General features: G+C 42.1%; 1 protein-coding gene across 5 annotated transcripts in view; it reads left to right on the top strand.

Annotated features, from left to right (window-relative positions):
- The window catches only part of LOC117451610 (RNA binding protein fox-1 homolog 3-like), a 480,467-nt gene that overhangs the window by 30,056 nt on the left and 432,056 nt on the right, over nucleotides 1–18,355 (top strand). The window lies entirely within an intron of this gene.

Here is an 18,355-nt window from a genome sequence, read left to right as displayed (position 1 = left end):
TTTATCCAAAGCTACTTACATACTCAATACTGTGGGCAATCCCCACATGAGCAATTTGAGGTGAAGTGTCTTGCCCAGGGACACAACGACAGGCTGACTGCAGTGGGGTTTGATCCGAACACCAAGGCTCTATCCACTGGCTCTATCCACTGCGCCATACGCCTCCTACATGCTTCGGCTTCATTAAATATTACACATCTGCCGTAGTTCTTTATTTATTGAGCCCTGATGAGAAGACTTCTGGACAAATTGGAAGAAATGCCGCCAAAACTGAATACGTGACGTGGATCATAAATATATCAGCAATTAAACAACATCTTCAATTTCTCTTCACACAATACGTCTCCTTGCAGTATCAACACTAATTTGGCTGACTTTTATATTTGATCCAATTGGTAAATAGTAGGGGTGTAACGGTTCACAAACATTTCGGTTCGGTACGTACCTCGGTTTTTAGGTCACGGTTCGGTTCGGTAAGTTTTCGGTACAGCAGAACAAATTATCACAAAACATAAACATTTATTTTTTTTTTTTTCATTATTATCAAACTGTGAATAATGTATTCACTCAAATAAATACAAAATATAATAAAATAAACATTCACGTGCAGCATTTCGATGAACTGAAATAATCTGTATTTGAACTTTACTGTACTAGTACCTATGACTAGTACTCACAAAACATAAACTATTAGTTTTGAGTTTTTAATTATTATTAAACTGTGAATATTCACTCAAATAAATACAACATATAATAAAATAAACATTAAGGTGCAGCATTTTGATTAACCAAAATCATGTATTTGAACTGTACTGTACTAGTACCTAAGCAGTCAGTTTGACATTATGACTTGCTTGTCATTGTATTTTAATGTTTTTTTAAAGAAAAAATAACTTGTCCACATTGCTTGCCGAAAGGGCAGATCTGCTGGCACTAGCAATGTCTCCTGCTGTGGAGAACACCCTCTCTAGGGACAGAGGTAGCAGATACAGCCAGGTAGCGCTTTGCTAACATGGCAACATAGGATATTTGGCGTTTGTAATAGCTTTGGCTCGGTCTGAACTTTTTGCGAGTGGTGGAGGCTTAAATGCTAGTGGGAGTTGGGTTTGCACTTCAGTCATTTTTCTTTTGGTACCGGTGATATTCACGTTCGGGTGATGCCCATAGACTGTATATATAAATGGACGTAGAGTCCGTGACGTCACCCATAGGATTCTACAGAGTTGCCGAGAAGCCCTTAGGAGGCGGAGTCGGACACTAACGGCTCGACAGTGACGTCAGAGTTCAACTCCCGCCTGCTCCAAATAAGGGCAAAGAGGCGGGACCTGCTGCCACCGAGCTGGAAGTTCCAGAGCTAGCTGAAGCTACCAAGCTAAGCTAACATGCTCCCCATCTGCACACTGCCGTGGCGTTTTACGTTTCTAAGGTAAGCGGACATGAAACTATTCAGCAAAACTATAAATAATAATCTAAGTTATTGAGTTTTTAGCATAATACTTCAGAATCTTAAAATCCCTTAAGGTTTGTAAGCAATTGTGCTAAATTCAACACTGGAATCAAGCAAATATTAATATGTTTGCATGACATTAGTTATTTATATTTTGATATCACTTAATTATACGTTTAATACATTTAAGTCAAGCTAAGGTACATGTGATGGTAGCTAGTTAGTGCTCTTACCTGTGAGGCCTCCTCCAAACAGCATAATAACCAGACTGTATCATTAAAACTTAGTACCAGTTCTAGATCCTTGACTTTAGACAAACAATTCAAAAGACAACATGTATTTAAAGACCAATCTTTATTTGAATGTGCCTCTTAACCTAAGATATTAGTTATACAGTAATAGTATTGACAATCTAAAAAAACTGAGCAACTCAACAGTCAACTTTATATTTCTTATTGTCTAAAGCGTTTATTATTTTCATTTTCCCCCTCTCATATTCAGTGTGGACGGATTGAGACAGCGTGGTGTCCAGAGAGCTGCAGAGACTTCAGGGAGAAACCTCCGTGTGATGGACGTCCTGTAGGGTTGCCAACCGTCCCGTATTTGAGCCAAAAGGGCCGTGTCCCGTACGGGACTTTGTTTGTCCCGGACTCCCGTGTAAAGGGAAAAAGAAAAAATATTTTTCTGTTTGCGCACAATGCAGTGTGTCTGGCTCATAGGTCTGGCTGCGTGTTTGTGTGCTGTATGCGAAGGGCGCTAGGACCGCTCAGTTGACAGGGCAGGCACAATGCTCGCACGTGTGTGTGTGTGTGTGTGTGTGTGTGTGTGTGTGTGTGTGTGTGTGTGTGTGTGTGTGTGTGTGTGTGTGTGTGTGTGTGTGTGTGTGTGTGTGTGTGTGTGTGTGTGTGTGTGTGTGTGTGTGTGTGTGTGTGTGTGTGAGATTTTCTCCGGTGGGCCGCGGGCACGGCATCATTGTTTGTGTGGCATGTCAGCCTGTTCAGTCGTGTGGGAAAATGAGCGCTGCCGATAATGAAAGAGGAGAAGAGAGAGAGGATGTGGTTCTGTGCCCTGGCCCTTCTTACAACAAACAGTGGGAAGAAAAACACAGTTGGGTAAAGCCCGTGAGTGGAGATCTGTCTCGGGTCTTCTGCACCTTGTGTCGGAGGGAGTTTTCAATAGGTCACGGTGGAGAAAACGACCTGAAACAGCATGCTGGCACAGAAATGCACAAGCGAGCAACACAAAATAAAGGTGCATCAAATATAACTAAATTCTTCGGCAGTTCAACTGCAGAACAAGACAAAGTTGCTGCATGTGAGGTAACATCAGTGTATCACACAGTGAAGTATGGTTTGAGTTATAACAGCATGGACTGCAGTAATAAGCTGGCAAGTGCCATGTTTAGTGATTCGAACACTGCAAAGAAATTGCAATGTGGAAGAACAAAGGCTGAGATGATAACAGCCAATGTGCTTGGCCCCAAAACTGTTCGGGATATTCTAAAAGAGCTGTGTGTGTGTGTGTGTGTGTGTGTGTGTGTGTGTGTGTGTGTGTGTGTGTGTGTGTGTGTGTGTGTGTGTGTGTGTGTGTGTGTGTGTGTGTGTGTGTGTGTGTGTGTGTGTGTGTGTGTGTGTGTGTGTGTGTGTGTGTGAGTGAGTGAGTGAGTGAGTGAGTGAGTGAGTGAGTGAGTGAGTGAGTGAGTGAGTGAGTGAGTGAGTGAGTGAGTGAGTGAGTGAGTGAGTGAGTGAGTGAGTGAGTGAGTGAGTGAGAGCTGATTGATGGGAAAATAGTTGGTTGAAGGATGACATTAAGTCTACTAATGATGTACCGTGCATGTTCACATCATGTATCCTTTGCATTACTTAATACCATTTTTCAAATATTTTATTTTTTAACATTTTGGACAAAATAGCCAATTGTACATCGAGGTGCCCATATGTCCCTAGTGCCCACTTATCCGATTTGAACATGCTGATGAACAATGTGATGTAGTAGCCTAATGCAGGTGTAAGACCATTGTGTTTGTATTGTGTTATAGGTATGCATAGTTTTCTATGCATTTTGAGGGTTTTGGGGGGTTTGACACCCAAAAACATTTTCGAACCCTAGGGGCTGGCTCCCCCAAAATAATTAAATAACATAACCCTAACCCTAAAACCGAAATAAAGTAACAAAAAAAAGTCACTAACTCAGAAACCCGAAAATCTTCACGCGCGGGGGACACATGCATGTGTCCTGTTTCTCCATTTCTGAAAGTTGGCAACCCTAACGTCCTGTCTGTTGGTTTGGAGAGGACTGAGGGTCTTTCCTCAGCGAGGAGGACCAGGCCTGATGGAGGAGCCCATGCTGGGCAAAGCTGATACCAACTGCACAGGCCTAGTCTGTCACTTTATTTGACTAAATGTGTTCACTTATACATTTAATAGGTTTACACCTTCTGTCCATATGTACTTTTTATTTAAAACATTTGATGAAGTTTTGGTTCACATTTCAATAAATTGTATTTGCACTCCTTTTGTCCATTATTCTTACTGAAAATGTTAGATTACACATTCACATCTGACTGAAGATTGGCCCCATTTATTTGTGATGTTGCAAACTCTGCGGTACAAGGCACAAGTGATGTGAAGCTCATAAAGTGAGGCAAATAGAAATAATCAGCTGATGGAGTGTAGATGTGGAAATAGGTGCATTCGATCAGCTGACTGTGTTTTCACAATAAAAGTAGTTTCTTAGTGAATGTCCTGTACTGGTCTTAAAATATCATAACATCAGCTTTTAATGTTCCTCTTGGATGTTCTTCTTGACCCTCAGAGAAGGAGAACATTTTGTGTCTTTCAGGCATGTCCTTTCCTAACAAAAATGACAGGAAACATAAAACATATTATTGCAGAACAAGTGTGTTATTTATGAAAGCGGTGTGTTTAGGGGCTGTAATTATTTTGTAATTGTAATGATTTTTTTTTATTTCAACAGTGAGCTACAAAGACAATCAGATTATGAATGAACAGTATGAAGTTCATCAACATTGAAATATATGTTATCAAAATAATATTTAACTGTTATCAAAACGTAGTGCAACTGTAGAAGCTTGCTCTGTTGTCTCACTGAAAGAATCACTTTTACCACGTTTTTTACAGACAATATTGAGAGATAAATAGTAGCAGTTCTCACTACGTGTTAAATATCTTTGCCTTCAATACATTACATTAGAAAGCTGACAAAACCATATTGCTTGTTAACATCTAAATGTAACCTTTTGCATGGAAAACACCCTCAACTTAACTGATGTGTAGGTGATCTAGTATTTAGTATTATTTAATGGAATGTATATCAGTGTATTCAAGTCAATACTTCATTTATTTAAACCAATATCTTTCTTGATTCTTTGTACAGTATGACAAATAGAGTCTTTGTACCTGTGCTGAAGTTCACTGCTGTGAGGAGTCCAGTTCTGTCTCTCACTCTCTGGTCCAGCCTGTCTGCATCACCTGGACACTTTAAACAAACAGATATATATATAAAGTACCATGTGTACAAACAATATAACTGATTCTCTTCTGTTGAACATGTTGGATTGTGTATTGTCCGAGTCAGGGTCCTTTTTATTTTACTGTAACTTTGGAAGTTGTGTTACCAATGCTTACTGTTTATTTGATACCCAATGCAATTAATAAAAACAACAAGGTTTGGGTTCGTTCTTCAGATGACTGTGACGTTAACGTGTAAGCTCGATAATGAACTCCAGCTCAATGAACCATATTGTAATATCTAAGTAATGATCTTGAAATATGACATTAATATTTGTAATATACACACATCTTATTGTGAGGTTGATTTCACATACACTACTTCGACGTTAGCTTGTCTACATACTTGAGCATAGCCAATTTAAATTAACCTTAGCGATGCATACAGTTCCTAACATAATAAAATATCTCTCTAAGTTACAAGGATGACCTTATTTTATAACCTCAAACAGAAGCCGTTTGTTCTACAGTATTATCCCACTTAACGCTTAACACTTGTCTATTTCGTTTTAACCTTTATATATATAGTCTATGATTTTAACTTGTAGGCTACGATTAGCATCGTTAGCACCGATGTAGCTACCACTCGCTTACACACTAAACCAAGCCTTAACATTCATTACGTAGCCGATTAAAATCATTAACACATAAATAAGTACTCGATTTTCACTTACCGCAAAACCGCATGCATGCACCGTCTGTTTTAACCGCAGAGCGAGTCACAATAGTCCGATATATAAGCATGAAGAACAAACAACCACGGCCGGCTTCAAGTTGTGTTTCCTGGATGAGCTGAGCAGGCAGAGTCCCTGTAGCTAGCTTCACGGAGCAGCTAGCAGAGAGACGAGAAGCTAACAGCAGCAGTCACTTGACAGAGCCGTCACTCAATGTGACCACGCCCTAATTTATGCAACAACGTTAAGACCTAATATAAATAAAAGGGTCGTGTTAGAAAACAATTCACTCACAGATCCATAATCATGAAGGTGGAACCTAACTATATTCATAATAATATGTATTGCATCCATGGGTAGAAACATGTTTCTTTCTGCATTTTAACATGGGGGTCTATGGAAATTGCTTCTTTCTGCAGTCATCGCCTATCGGCCAATATATGCACTGCAGTGTGTGGCACTTCCGTATTGGCGTCCCGGCTCTTCCCCAGAGTTTGCCGCTTGGTGATGCCTTTTCAAATGAGTGTGCAAGTTTGATGTATTGCCAGCCGCTTAACCAATTTTAGTTGAACAATGCCGACAAACAGCTTTGGTTCGGTCTACCTGTCTTTGTCCGTCATCCTTGTACGTAACTGCGAAACCAAAATGTTCCCAAACCGGAGACTTCAATGATAATGGAGAATTTTCGAGCTCAACTTTATCTGCATTCGCCATTTCGACAGTTGCTCCAATTACTGACTAAATTTCAACGCATCCCTGTGACCAGGGGCCTCATTTATAACGCCGTGCGTAGGATTCACGTGGGAAGGTTGCTTACGTAGTAGAAATCCAAAAAATAGGTACAGAAATTTTCCAACATGTTCCGATTCACCAAACATTGCGTACCGGCGAGGAAAGTGCGTACAGCACTTCCTACGCCGGTTTCCCTTTATAAATCACAATCGACTCGAAATGCGGTGCAGCTTTTGCGGGCTTCACGTAACGCCCATATTTGCCTATAAATAGTCAAAGAAACGCCCATTCATTCATTTTGACAGACTGCATGAAGAAGATCGCAGGAAATGACGACAGAACAGCTTAAAAAGATCTCACACCATGTCAGATTCTGGTTATTTTGGGGAGGTGGAGATAAATCATATTGTTTGGTGGATGCCGTTTGAACCAGAGTAGCAGCATGGAGGTCGGATCGTCACCAACATAAATAAATAAGTGGTCCGAAAAAAGTTAATGACAAAAAAAATACACACAGCCTAACCTTCCTCAGGCAGTGTGTTTGTACCGGGGACAGGAGACACCCCCTTGATGAGAGACTGTAAGAAATGAACGGGGAATCCCTCCGGAGTGGAGTCATGACGACTGGATCTGAATTATGTTTTCGTATTTGTTGGTTTGTGTCCCAGCTGTCGATCAGCTGTGCGCAGCGTCCCCACTGCAGCCTGTGCATCTCAACCCCCCCCCGCAGCAACCCTATATCCACCAGTTACATGAAATACAACTAATGTGTTGTGTTATATTAGCTGTACAATTTACCACATATGGTGTTCTTAGCTTCCATACCTCCTGTGTTTTACGAGCGACTTATCAAGTCTTGGCAAACGGCATAAAACACGATTAAACGTGATAGTATATAAAACCATGCTCGTATCTACAACCTATAGAAATGCAACACCGCATCATTTATGAGAAAACATTTCATAACATTAACACAACATATTCGAGGTGGTTTTAAATAACATATCCGTATTTATTTATTTCTCCAAGTTATGTTTTTGTGTGCACTGAGGAGTCTGAAACAGGCGTTTGTTAAATCATTTTAAGATTGGCTTTAATCAATGTTTGACAATGAATTCTTCATATATGATAAATGAGAGGTAACATTTTGTTTATGGTATTATTTCCACATATTTCTCTCCATTCTTCCTTCTGCCAACGCGGTGTCGCAGTTTCTCGTCTCTCCCGTTTTTGTGCTTAGTGCGTACGCATGGGTTAGAGTTTGCGTGGAGGACCGCACGTTTTCCCGTCAAGTTAGTATTTTATAAATCGCAAACATTGCGTAGAAACTGGCGTACGCCATTTTTTGAGCGTATATCCCTTTATAAATGAGGCCCCTGCTCTCATAGTATGCCTCTCGTCCAATTAAATTACTTGGACGCTCTATGACGCGTTGAACCCAATGTGAGCAAATTACTCTAAATGCTGCGACGCTGCACCTGAGATTACTTCCAAAAAGTTGTTCACGTTCTCAATTTTTTACCGAATAATAATTTCGGTACGTGTACCGTTACACCCGTAGTAAATAGCCTGTATTTACACCATAACGGTGCACAGCTGATATAAAGGGACTTGTAGTTTTTAAAGATATTACTGATTTTCTTTTAATTAAAGAATGTAAATAGTTTAGAGAATAGTCAGGGGTTTTAGGTGATGAGAGACACAACTATGGATTCAGAATTTCAATAGCTTACCATTAAATGACGGATACCTTTCTGTCTGTGATGTTTTACGAATCATATATAATATGTGGGCGGTGGTGGTGAAGTCGATAGGGACTTGGCTTGGCAACTGGAAGGTCACCAGTTCAAGTCCCGGCAAGACCAAGTGCTACCAAGGTGTCCCTGAGCAAGGCACCGTTCCCCAGACTGCTCCCCGGGCGCCGTTCAAAATGGCAGCACACTGCTCCTAACACTAGGATGGGTCAAATGCAGAGAAACAATTTCCCCACGAGGGATTAATAAAAGTCCATCTATCTATATATATATATATATACATTATCAGCTATACATTTTCTATAGAACTACAATATGTGATATATTATAGCAATATCCTGTACAATTATGTGAAAACATGAATACAACTACACATCTTCAGATGTTATACATTATGTAAGTGTCCTATACTAATAATACAAAGTTATTATTGCATTGTATGCTGTGTGTTATTTGTAACATCTTCAGAAACTACCTTTCCAACTCCTCATGCAGTTGACTGTTACAGGTCTATACAGGTTCATGGTACAATGCATAAGCTTCAAATCGAGAGACTGAAACTGTATTTGTCTTTATCGTTCTGTTTTAATTTCACAATAAAGTTAATAGTAATATTATGTTTGATATTATTATGTTTTATTAACTACACCACTGTTTTTTTTAACCTGCACCGCCTAGTGGTTAAAGCACATTATTTAATTTTTGTATTGAATATGTTATTTGATGAAAACATTTAAATATCAAGAGTAGCCTACATACAAAATAGGGGGAAAGTAGAATGGGCTGGACCCGTTCGTGTCCAGTTTTGGATAGTCTGCCGTGGTTACATTCCATTTCAAAGAGCTGTTTGTAACCTGTCGCACTGCCACTCCAATATCCAATCACAGAGCTTGAGGACTAATCACGGGGTTTGTAAAGATAAGCAGATGTTGTAGTCCCAAATGATAGCTGAGGATTCTGGGTAGTGTAGTGTCTTCGGAAACTCTGTAGTGTCTAAACTCCGAAAAAACAATTTGTTTCTCTGAATCAAAGGTTACAAACACAAAAGCATTGTACACAATTTAAACCAATCAATATTGTGTAATTAACAAGGATAAACTGATGTTTTTTAGTGGATGAGTAATGCAGATATCAATGTGTAATCATTTGACAGTGAGGGGAATATATCCGGTTTTATTATGAAAACTTCGAAACCGGAAATACTGTTTTCCGTGAGGTGACGCCAACTTTACATGGACGCTGCGGAAGTATACTGTATACAGTTCTCCTGGCGAGACCTCAAATCATCTTCGTAATATCCATCAAAATATAGATCCTACACATCCACTGGACGTGGATACTAAAAGTACAATATACAGTTCTCGCTAGAAATCTAATCAAAAAGCATTTTAATGGCCAAACTATTCCACAATTTAGGATTTTCCAGAGAGAGTTATTTGTGAATAAACGACCCTCCGGAGCGTTTGCAATCAACGGGAGCATGCTGTTTCTTACACGACCACTAGAGGTGCTACACTATAAGCTGCTGAACAATCGACCTATTTGGTCGTTTTTTGTTGGAGGACAGGCTGAAATAAAGACAATTATTAAACCTGAAAAGGATTATAATACTGTAGGTCCCCTTTAAAGAGACATTTTATATCAGCTCTGATTTGTATATTTGTTGTGCAAATGCATCTTAATCTTCACTTTCATATTGGAGACTTCTGCATTGATATTTAGTTCTGTTGCTGGCGGACCAATGACTGGGGGAGTACTTTGTAAAATAAACGATATATATCCTGAGCACAAAATATTTTTGCATAGTACAAATACATATTTGAACTACAAAGAAGTACTGTACATATGGGGCCAATACACAATCCATGTCTCCATTTCAGTGTACTGTAGCTATACATACTGATGGTAATCTGGTTGAAATTGTATTGTTTTGAACTAATAGCTTAAAGCTTATTCCCTGCATCTGGAATAAAATATGTTTACATCTGTAGCCCCAAACTAAAAAAAAACAAAACTGCTACTGTCCCTTATTTGTCCAAATTTCACCAAACAAATGTATTTTCAAAGTTTTTTCTACCGCCCTTTTAAAATCAGAATTTCTTTGTAAACCCACTTGATGTGTCAACATCTTATCAGCCCAATTTGGAAATGAAATGAGGGGAAGGTAAGGAGAGAAAAAGGAAAGCCTAAGAAAAATGAAGCGGGGGCAGGGAGCGGGGGGGAGAGTCACCGCCGCCCACCACTGCCTGGCCCTGACACCTTGTGAAGAGCGCTCATTCATCACGCGGCGCAGGGCTTGAGCCTCCGTAAATCAGTGTGGATAAAGGACGCGCCATAAAGAATGGAATTGTGAAGGTAAGGGTTTTAAATCCCCCTAGATGATCCGAGATAAACACGGAGAGACTTTTGACAGTCCCTCGTTACCGCCACGAGCGAGAGGAGCTGTCACCGCTCCCTCCTTGCCTTTCATCTCCTGGTAACAGTCTGGCTGTTAATATCCTCAATTATCTCTGCAATATGTTGCTGGGAAAAAAGGGAAAGTTCCGAAGAGGCATTCTCACAGTTTAAAAGTTTTAATTTGACAGCTTGTGGTGTAATGATGACTTGTGACGAGGGTAGAGGGGGCCTGAAGCCCACACGCAGCAGTGTGACAAGTGATTGGACCGGACTGAGAATGGTTTGTGCATGTCAAGACTTTCTGGATCAGATGTCAGGAAGCCAAATAGATGCTTCACAGGTGGATGTGAAAAATCCCTCCAAGCTCCTAATTGTAAATGCCAGTGGGATTCTATGGCGTTTTGAGAGCAAACATTTTATTCAGCTAAATTATTTTTTACAACCAAAAATGTAATTAAATTCCTCACCCTTAGAGAGTCTAAGGGTTTTCAACTACAATTCAACGAGGTCCAGTTAGAGAAAATCTCCCCATGCAAAGGTCCGGAACATCAAAATGTCTAACTTGCTTCATGAATTAGTGTGATATATATTGAAGTGACCTGTAGCTTTATCAACGTCTGCATGTAATCAACAACTGACTGCCAATCAAATAAAGAAAGTACAAAACAACAATATTTATTGTCAATTAACATTACTTAAATACTGTGGATATGTGTAATGTTCCTCTCGGGCTGCATTTACAAATAAAATAGAGAAAATAAATAAAATAGCTTTTGAAAATATGTGCATCTAAAAAGTGCTTAATTTTAGATAAATAAAATAAAGTGTAGCAGCAGCTTGAGTTTCCCTTTTTCTTTGTTAACCGTTTCACATCATTCATTCATTAACAGTTTCAGATGATTATAGAACAATATCAGTCTTTACACATTATAACAATTGAACAGTTTTAAAGTTTCTCTTTCTTTCCCTCTTATATTGCAGTCCCTCACTCACTTTGTTTAAATTCAGTGCGAGAAATGAGCTCGAGCTTGTCCTGCCAGGAGTTTGTAAATCTGGGCTGAAATGGAGTCAGGGCCATTCTCATACACATGCAGGTGCTCATTGGTTACAGTGATGCAAACACAGGTATGGTGAAAAAAGAGAGAACTATAAAACTAAAAAAACAGCGTAATATACCATCTGACAAAGGCCTGTGCTATATGCTTCAATTAACTGGCTATTTTTTATAATATACTCAGATCAATAGGAGACAGAGATGTTAAGTTATAAATCAAAGGTTTTTATTATTATTTACAGCAGGGGTGGGGAACCTTTTTCCTTTCCATTTTTACAACATCCTCCGAGGGCTGTTCAAATGATTGAACTCAACCTCTGCTTAAAAAAACTAAAATCACAGCCCATTCATTTGGCCTTTCTTTCATGCTGTGCAAAGAAAAAGCAACCTCTTAATCCAGATATCTCACCATGACTCACGTATGCATGCACGTGCACGGTGTGGCGTGACCACCAAAATAGAAAGATATGGACACAAGATGTGTGCAAATGTATTTAGTATCCTATCCATGTGAACATGATTTAAGTGGGGGGGGGTTCCGCTCCCCCGGGAAGATTTTTTTTTAAATATTTGAAGTTAAAAGCATCAATCTGGTGCACTTTGAGAGCAACATTAAGAGATCTATGGATACATCTCTCAACACCCATATGAAACAGAACTGTAAGCATATTTTCTTTTTGGATATTTTACAAATCACTCCCCTTTTAAACTCTATTCTTGTTATTTTTAACAACTTTTTTGTTACTGTCATATAGTATTTTATACCTGTTTTTCATTTAGTCTCATTAATAACTATAATGATCATATCAAGGTGTGCCTCACGGTACGTCCACACAGCAGCTTTTCAAAAATCTTAAATCTTGGAGCTGGGCGTGTCTGACAGCTTGGGGATTTTTTGCGAGCAATGCGACCAACAACCAATCACATGAATCTCCCTCCCTCGACATACAAAGCAAAAAACCCCGGGGATTTTATGCGAGCAATATATATATATATATATATATATATAAAATCCCCAAACAGGCGAAAACCTACCAGTTTCACCCACTGGCCACCTCCCTCCATGCCTGGTTCCTCCGGTTTGTATCCCGTTAATAGTTCTGGTCGTAAAGAACCGGGTGATTTTCTACCGTAATTTCTCGTTTGGAATATGAGGAAATGAACTGCGGTCTGGTTCTCACTGCTTACACACGGTTTGATTGGCTAGCGCTTCTACTGTCAGATTTGCATAAACGTGTTTGATTGGCTGGCGCTTCCAGCTCAACTTTTGAATCCTGGAAATCCTGGACATCCTGGATATCTTCGCTTCGCTCCCCCACAATGCAGTTCGGCGAAAAGCGAAGTGACGTCATCCCCATTCAAAGTCAATGGGCAGAGAAGCGTTGGAAGCGGTGGAAGATTCTTCTGAAGCTGCTGTGTGGACGTACCGTTAACCTCACTGAGCTGAGGTTATTTGAGCCTCTCAGGAGAGAGCTCTCTTCCACCTGGTTGTAGAAAAGCTCTTTAAATTCGTTAGCATAGCTAGCTAACCAGATGCTAATAACAACAGATCGCCACTGTGCTTAGAACTAAAGACACAGCCACGCAAACACTGCGGCATGTGTACGGCTCCTTATTACATTACATTGCATTTAGCTGACGCTTTTATCCAAAGCGACTTACAATAAGTACATTCGACCAGGAAGACACAACCTTGAAGAAAACAGAATCATATAAGTACATCAGGTTTCATAGAGCCAAGTATATCAAGTGCTACTCAACTGGCTATAGATAAGCCAGTCCTTTATTAGTATATAAGTGCTCTGTTAGCAGTTCTTTGTTAGTAATTCTATCGGTCGAGGTGGGGTCGAAAGAGATGAGTTTTCAGTCTGCGCCGGAAGGTGTGTAAGCTTTCTGCCGTCCTGATGTCAATGGGGAGCTCATTCCACCATTTTGGAGCCAGGATAGCAAACCCACGTGTTTTTGCTGATGGGAACTTGGGTCCCCCTCGCAGCGAGGGTGCCACGAGTCGTTTGGCTGATGCAGAGCGTAGAGCACGCGCTGGGGTGTACAGTTTAACCATGTCCTGGATGTAGGAAGGGCCAGATCCATTCGCAGCATGGTACGCAAGTTCCATTGTCTTGAAGTGGATTCTAGCAGTTACCGGAAGCCAGTGGAGGGAGCGGCGTGGTGTGGGAAAATGTAGGAAGGTTGAAGACCAGACGAGCCGCTGCATTCTGAATGAGCTGCAGAGGTCGGATGGCACATGCAGGGAGACCAGCCAGGAGGGAGTTGCAGTAGTCTAGGCGTGAGGTGACGAGAGCGTCGCTTTCTGGGTCAGCTGGGGACGTATCTTCCTGATGTTGTAAAGCGTGTATCTGCAGCAACGGGTTGTAGCAGCGATGTTTGCAGTGAAGGACAGGTTGTTATCTAGGATCACACCCAGATTCCTTGCAGTCTGAGTCGGGAAAACAACAGAGGGGCCAATGTTGATTGTTAGGTCAAGAGTGGGACAATCTTTTCCCGAAAAGCATTTCAGTTTTGTCAAGGTTGAGCTTGAGATGATGAGCGGACATCCACTGAGAGATGTCAGCTAAACAAGCAGAGATGCGTGCGACGACCTGGGTCTCTGAGCGGGAAAGGACATAATTAATTGGGTGTCGTCAGCGTAGCAGTGGTATGAAAAACCATGCGGGCTAATGACAGATCCGAGCGAGTTTGTGTACAGGGAGAAGAGGAGGGGACCAAGAACAGAGCCCTGAGGGACCCTGTAGTTAATTGACAAGGGTCGGACTCGGACCCTCTCCAAGTTACCCTGTAGGTGCGGTCTTTGAGGTATGAGGTGAGGAGGGAAAGTGCAGAGCCTGAAACTCCAAGTTCTTGGAGAGTGCGAAGGAGGATCTGATGGTTCACCGTGTCGAATGCAGCAGACAGGTCCAACAGGATGATGACAGAGGAGAGGGAGGCTGCTTTAGCAGTGTGCAGTTCCTCAGTGACAGCAATGAGGGCAGTTTCTGTGGAGTGACCTGCCTTGAAACCAGACTGGTGCGGATCCAGAAGGTTGTTCTGATGGAGATAACAGGAGAGTTGTTTAAAGACAGCGCGTTCAAGTGTTTTAGACAGGAACGGGAGGAGAGAGACAGGCCTGTAGTTTATAACATCAGACGGGTCGAGCGTGGGTTTCTTTAGGAGAGGGTTTACTCTTGCCTCCTTGAGACTGTTTGGAAAGTGACCAGAAGTTAGAGAAGTGTTGATGAAATGGGTGAGCAACGGTATAATATCAGGAGCGATAGTCTGAAGGAGGTTTGAAGGGATAGGGTCCAGAGGACAGGTGGTAGAGGTAATGAGGGTAAGAATCTCACTTGGCGAGAGAGGGGAAAAGGAGGTTAGTGTGCAGGTGGAAGGAGGGTCTGGTGACCCAGCGGTGAGTAAAGGTGAGTCAGAAAAAGAAGAGCGAATATCATCAACCTTTTTTTCAAAGTGGTTAACAAAGTCGCTTGACAGAAGGGAGGAGGGGGAAGGGGCTTTGGGGGGGTCCAAGAGGGTGGAAAAGATGGAAAATATTTTTTTAGGATTGGAATAGGAAGATTGGATCTAATCTTGAAAGAAAGTGCTTTTTGCCTGAGAGATCGAAGCAGAGAAAGAGGAGAGCCTGATAGGTTAGGAGGTCTTCGCAGTGTTTGGATTTCCACCGTTTCCGCTCTGCTGCCCTAAGGACGGTTCTATTAGCACGCAGTGCGTCATTTAGCCAGGGAGCAGGAGGGGACTGACGAGCCTGCCGAGATGTGAGAGGACAGAGAGAGTCCAGAGAGGATGAGAGAGTAGAGAGGAGAGTTTCTGCAGCAGAGTTTCGAGGCAGGAGTTGGAACGAGTCAGAGGAAGGGAGGGCTGAGAGCACCGATGAGGCAAGGGTAGAGGGGGATAGGGAACGGAGGTTAGGGTGGACAGGTGCAGGATGAGAAGAGATTAGTTTGTTATGGTTGGAAAGGGGTAGAGAGAATGAGATGAAGAAGTGATCGGATGTGTGGAGCGGGTTTACAGAGAGGTTAGAAGTAGTAGTAGAAGTGCAGTTCCTTGAGAATATGAGATCAAGGACATTGCCAGCTTTATGAGTTGCTGGGGATGGAGACAGTGAGAAAGAAAAGGCGGTTAACAGAGATGTTAGTTCGTCTATCTTCCCGGTCTGGAGGTTGAAGTCTCAGAGAAGTACATCGGGAGGGCCAGTTTCAGGGATGTGTGAGAGGAGATGATCTAACTCCTCCAAGAAGTCCCCTAAGGCGCCTGGTGGACGGTAGAGAACAACAATGGTTAATTGTATAGGATGGGTTACTGTGACGGCATGGAATTCAAAGGTGGAAGGAGTGCAGTTAGGTAGCTTGAAGAGGGAAAAGCTCCATTTGGGAGAGAGCAGGAGACCAGTGCCATCTCCTCTGCCAGTGGGTCTGGGTGTATGGGAGAAGGAATATGCTGTGGAGAGAGCTGCTGGGGTGGATGTGTTGAATGGTGTAATCCAGGTCTCAGTGAGAGCAAGGAAATCCAGGGACTGCAGGGAGGCGTAGCCAGAGATGAAGTCAGCCTTAGGAACAGCTAACTGGCAGTTCCACAGGCCACCTGAAACTAGATGTTGGATCTCAGTGGAGCATGTGGGATAGACGAGAGCGGGCCGGTTATAGCGATTAGGAGATACACGGGGCCAGTGATAATTGCGAGAAGACACATGAACAGGAATGGAGAAAATACACATGATTATAGCATGAGGGGCTAGAAAGCTAAAGAAAATAAAAATAAAACACCAGCGATACTTAGCTCAATCAAAGTAGGATTTGCCTCCTCTTTGCCACCCTCGTGACACCCTCGTGACTCCCTCGTGACTCCCGCAGGACTCCAATGTCTCTGTCGGTCTTCGGCTGTCTGATGCTCAAAGAAAGAGCTACCTAAATGGACACCTGATTGCTGAGTTCTCACAGCTGTGGTGCCACGCCCCTCTAATTAGTTAACTCTCTACAGCTGATGGGCGACAACTGAGAGGCCGTGCCTATTTAAAAGCAGCCTAGATTGCCTACTGAGAGCAATGTAAGAGGTTCACGTGATCAGATCTGAGATTTAAATTCTCTCAAAAGCGCCGTTTTTAGCTACAATAACTACAGAACAATTATACAGAGTAGAATAACTGAAATAGAGAAGTCTAATTAAACAAGAATAGTACTTACAGTGGCTGCTGCGTCAATAGGTATTGTCGCCACCCGGTCAAAATGCACACTGGGTACTGCAATATTTGAAGAGCTGGAGCGGCGTTCCGGTGCTCTCTGTCAGCACTCCTTTCAGACGAGACATACCACGTGAAGACACGTTACACTCGTGTTGTGTTCAAGGAACCTGTCCTTGGCCAGGAAAAACAGATACTCGCTTGTTTAATTATTTTTGCGGTCTAGATTTCATCTAAGTTGTCCGTCAGTCGGACTGACGGACGGACTCCCCCACCCCCAAAACGAAAACTCTTCGGTTCTCCACGAATTACACAAGTCACCCAAATCAGCGTTAAAAAAGCGGGAGGCGCCGAAAAATCCCCTATTAATGTATTTATTATAGCTCCGGGTCCGTATAGGTCGGCGTCTGGGTCCAGATCCGGACCGCGGTCCGCCTGTTGCCGACCCCTGCAACATAGTCTAGACTCTAGTCTAGACTATACCTGTTACATTGTCTCATGTTAATGTCTGTAACACCTCCATGACATGTTCCCAGTCTTGTATCAAAGAGAAAAAAGTAACAAATCAGCTTTTTTCCTTCTGCTTGGCTCTTTTTTCACTGCTGTTCCTAAATCCAACTGAACGTGCAGTAGAAAGAAATATAGTTCATTTGCATAGCGGGAGCAGCCGTCCGTCTGGTCATGACGGCTAAGTCACAGTGCATGATGGAGACACAAAGGGCACGAGACTGTCGCATGAAGGTTGACTCTCAGGAAATATCCTCCCACCTAGGCACCTAGGCAGGTAATTGTATTTTTCCCTCCTTTTTTTCATATCTGATATATATATATATATATATACATACATAGCTTCAACTTGGAGGATAAACCAATCGATCATTCCAAGTGTCTCAAGTAATAACTGAAAGTGATAAATCACGGCTTTGCAATCAGGTTTATGAAATACCGTCCTGCAGGTGTGGATGCATTATCTAGCAGTCATGGGCTTAGGTGCCGGTGTCACCGCACAGGCAGCGCGGTGCTGCGACTAATAGGAGGAGTGCCTACTCCATCAAGGGCTTTTGTGCTGCACTGCAATTAGTACACAAAATATTAACATAAGGATCAGACGTGGTGTTTCCGCCGGGGCACAACTTAAAAGTTCAAGGTAGTTCACATTGGCGCAGTTTCGCGGGAGTAATTGCTTCAGGTTCATTCCGCTCCAGTCAGTATAAGGTGGAGTCAGTAGCCTCAGTGGCATAATGACAGAGTGCACTTTCTTGCTCACATTAACAGCTATTTCTTGATAGATAAAAGTCCCAAATAATGGCTTCTGTGATGGAGTAAAATCAGGATAACAAATTGGCCCTTTGTGATAACAACCCCCCTGCGAGCTTCCCGGGCGTGAGAGATAGACGGACAGCTTTGAGGAGAGGCAGGTCTGCAGCAGCGTTGCACCAGGGAAAAGCTCCTTGCCCTACAGAAGGATGGATAGTGTAGATTTGTAATGGTTCCTCTGCTTTTGACAAAGTAACCTAACCTGCAACTTTCATCCTCATTGGCTGAGTGAAAGGGCATTGGCAGAAGAGCAGGCCTGAGATAA

The sequence above is a fragment of the Pseudochaenichthys georgianus genome, chromosome 8 (assembly GCF_902827115.2).
Source record: "Pseudochaenichthys georgianus chromosome 8, fPseGeo1.2, whole genome shotgun sequence".
Classification (NCBI taxonomy): domain Eukaryota; kingdom Metazoa; phylum Chordata; class Actinopteri; order Perciformes; family Channichthyidae; genus Pseudochaenichthys; species Pseudochaenichthys georgianus.
This window is presented reverse-complemented; position numbering and strand designations above follow the sequence as displayed.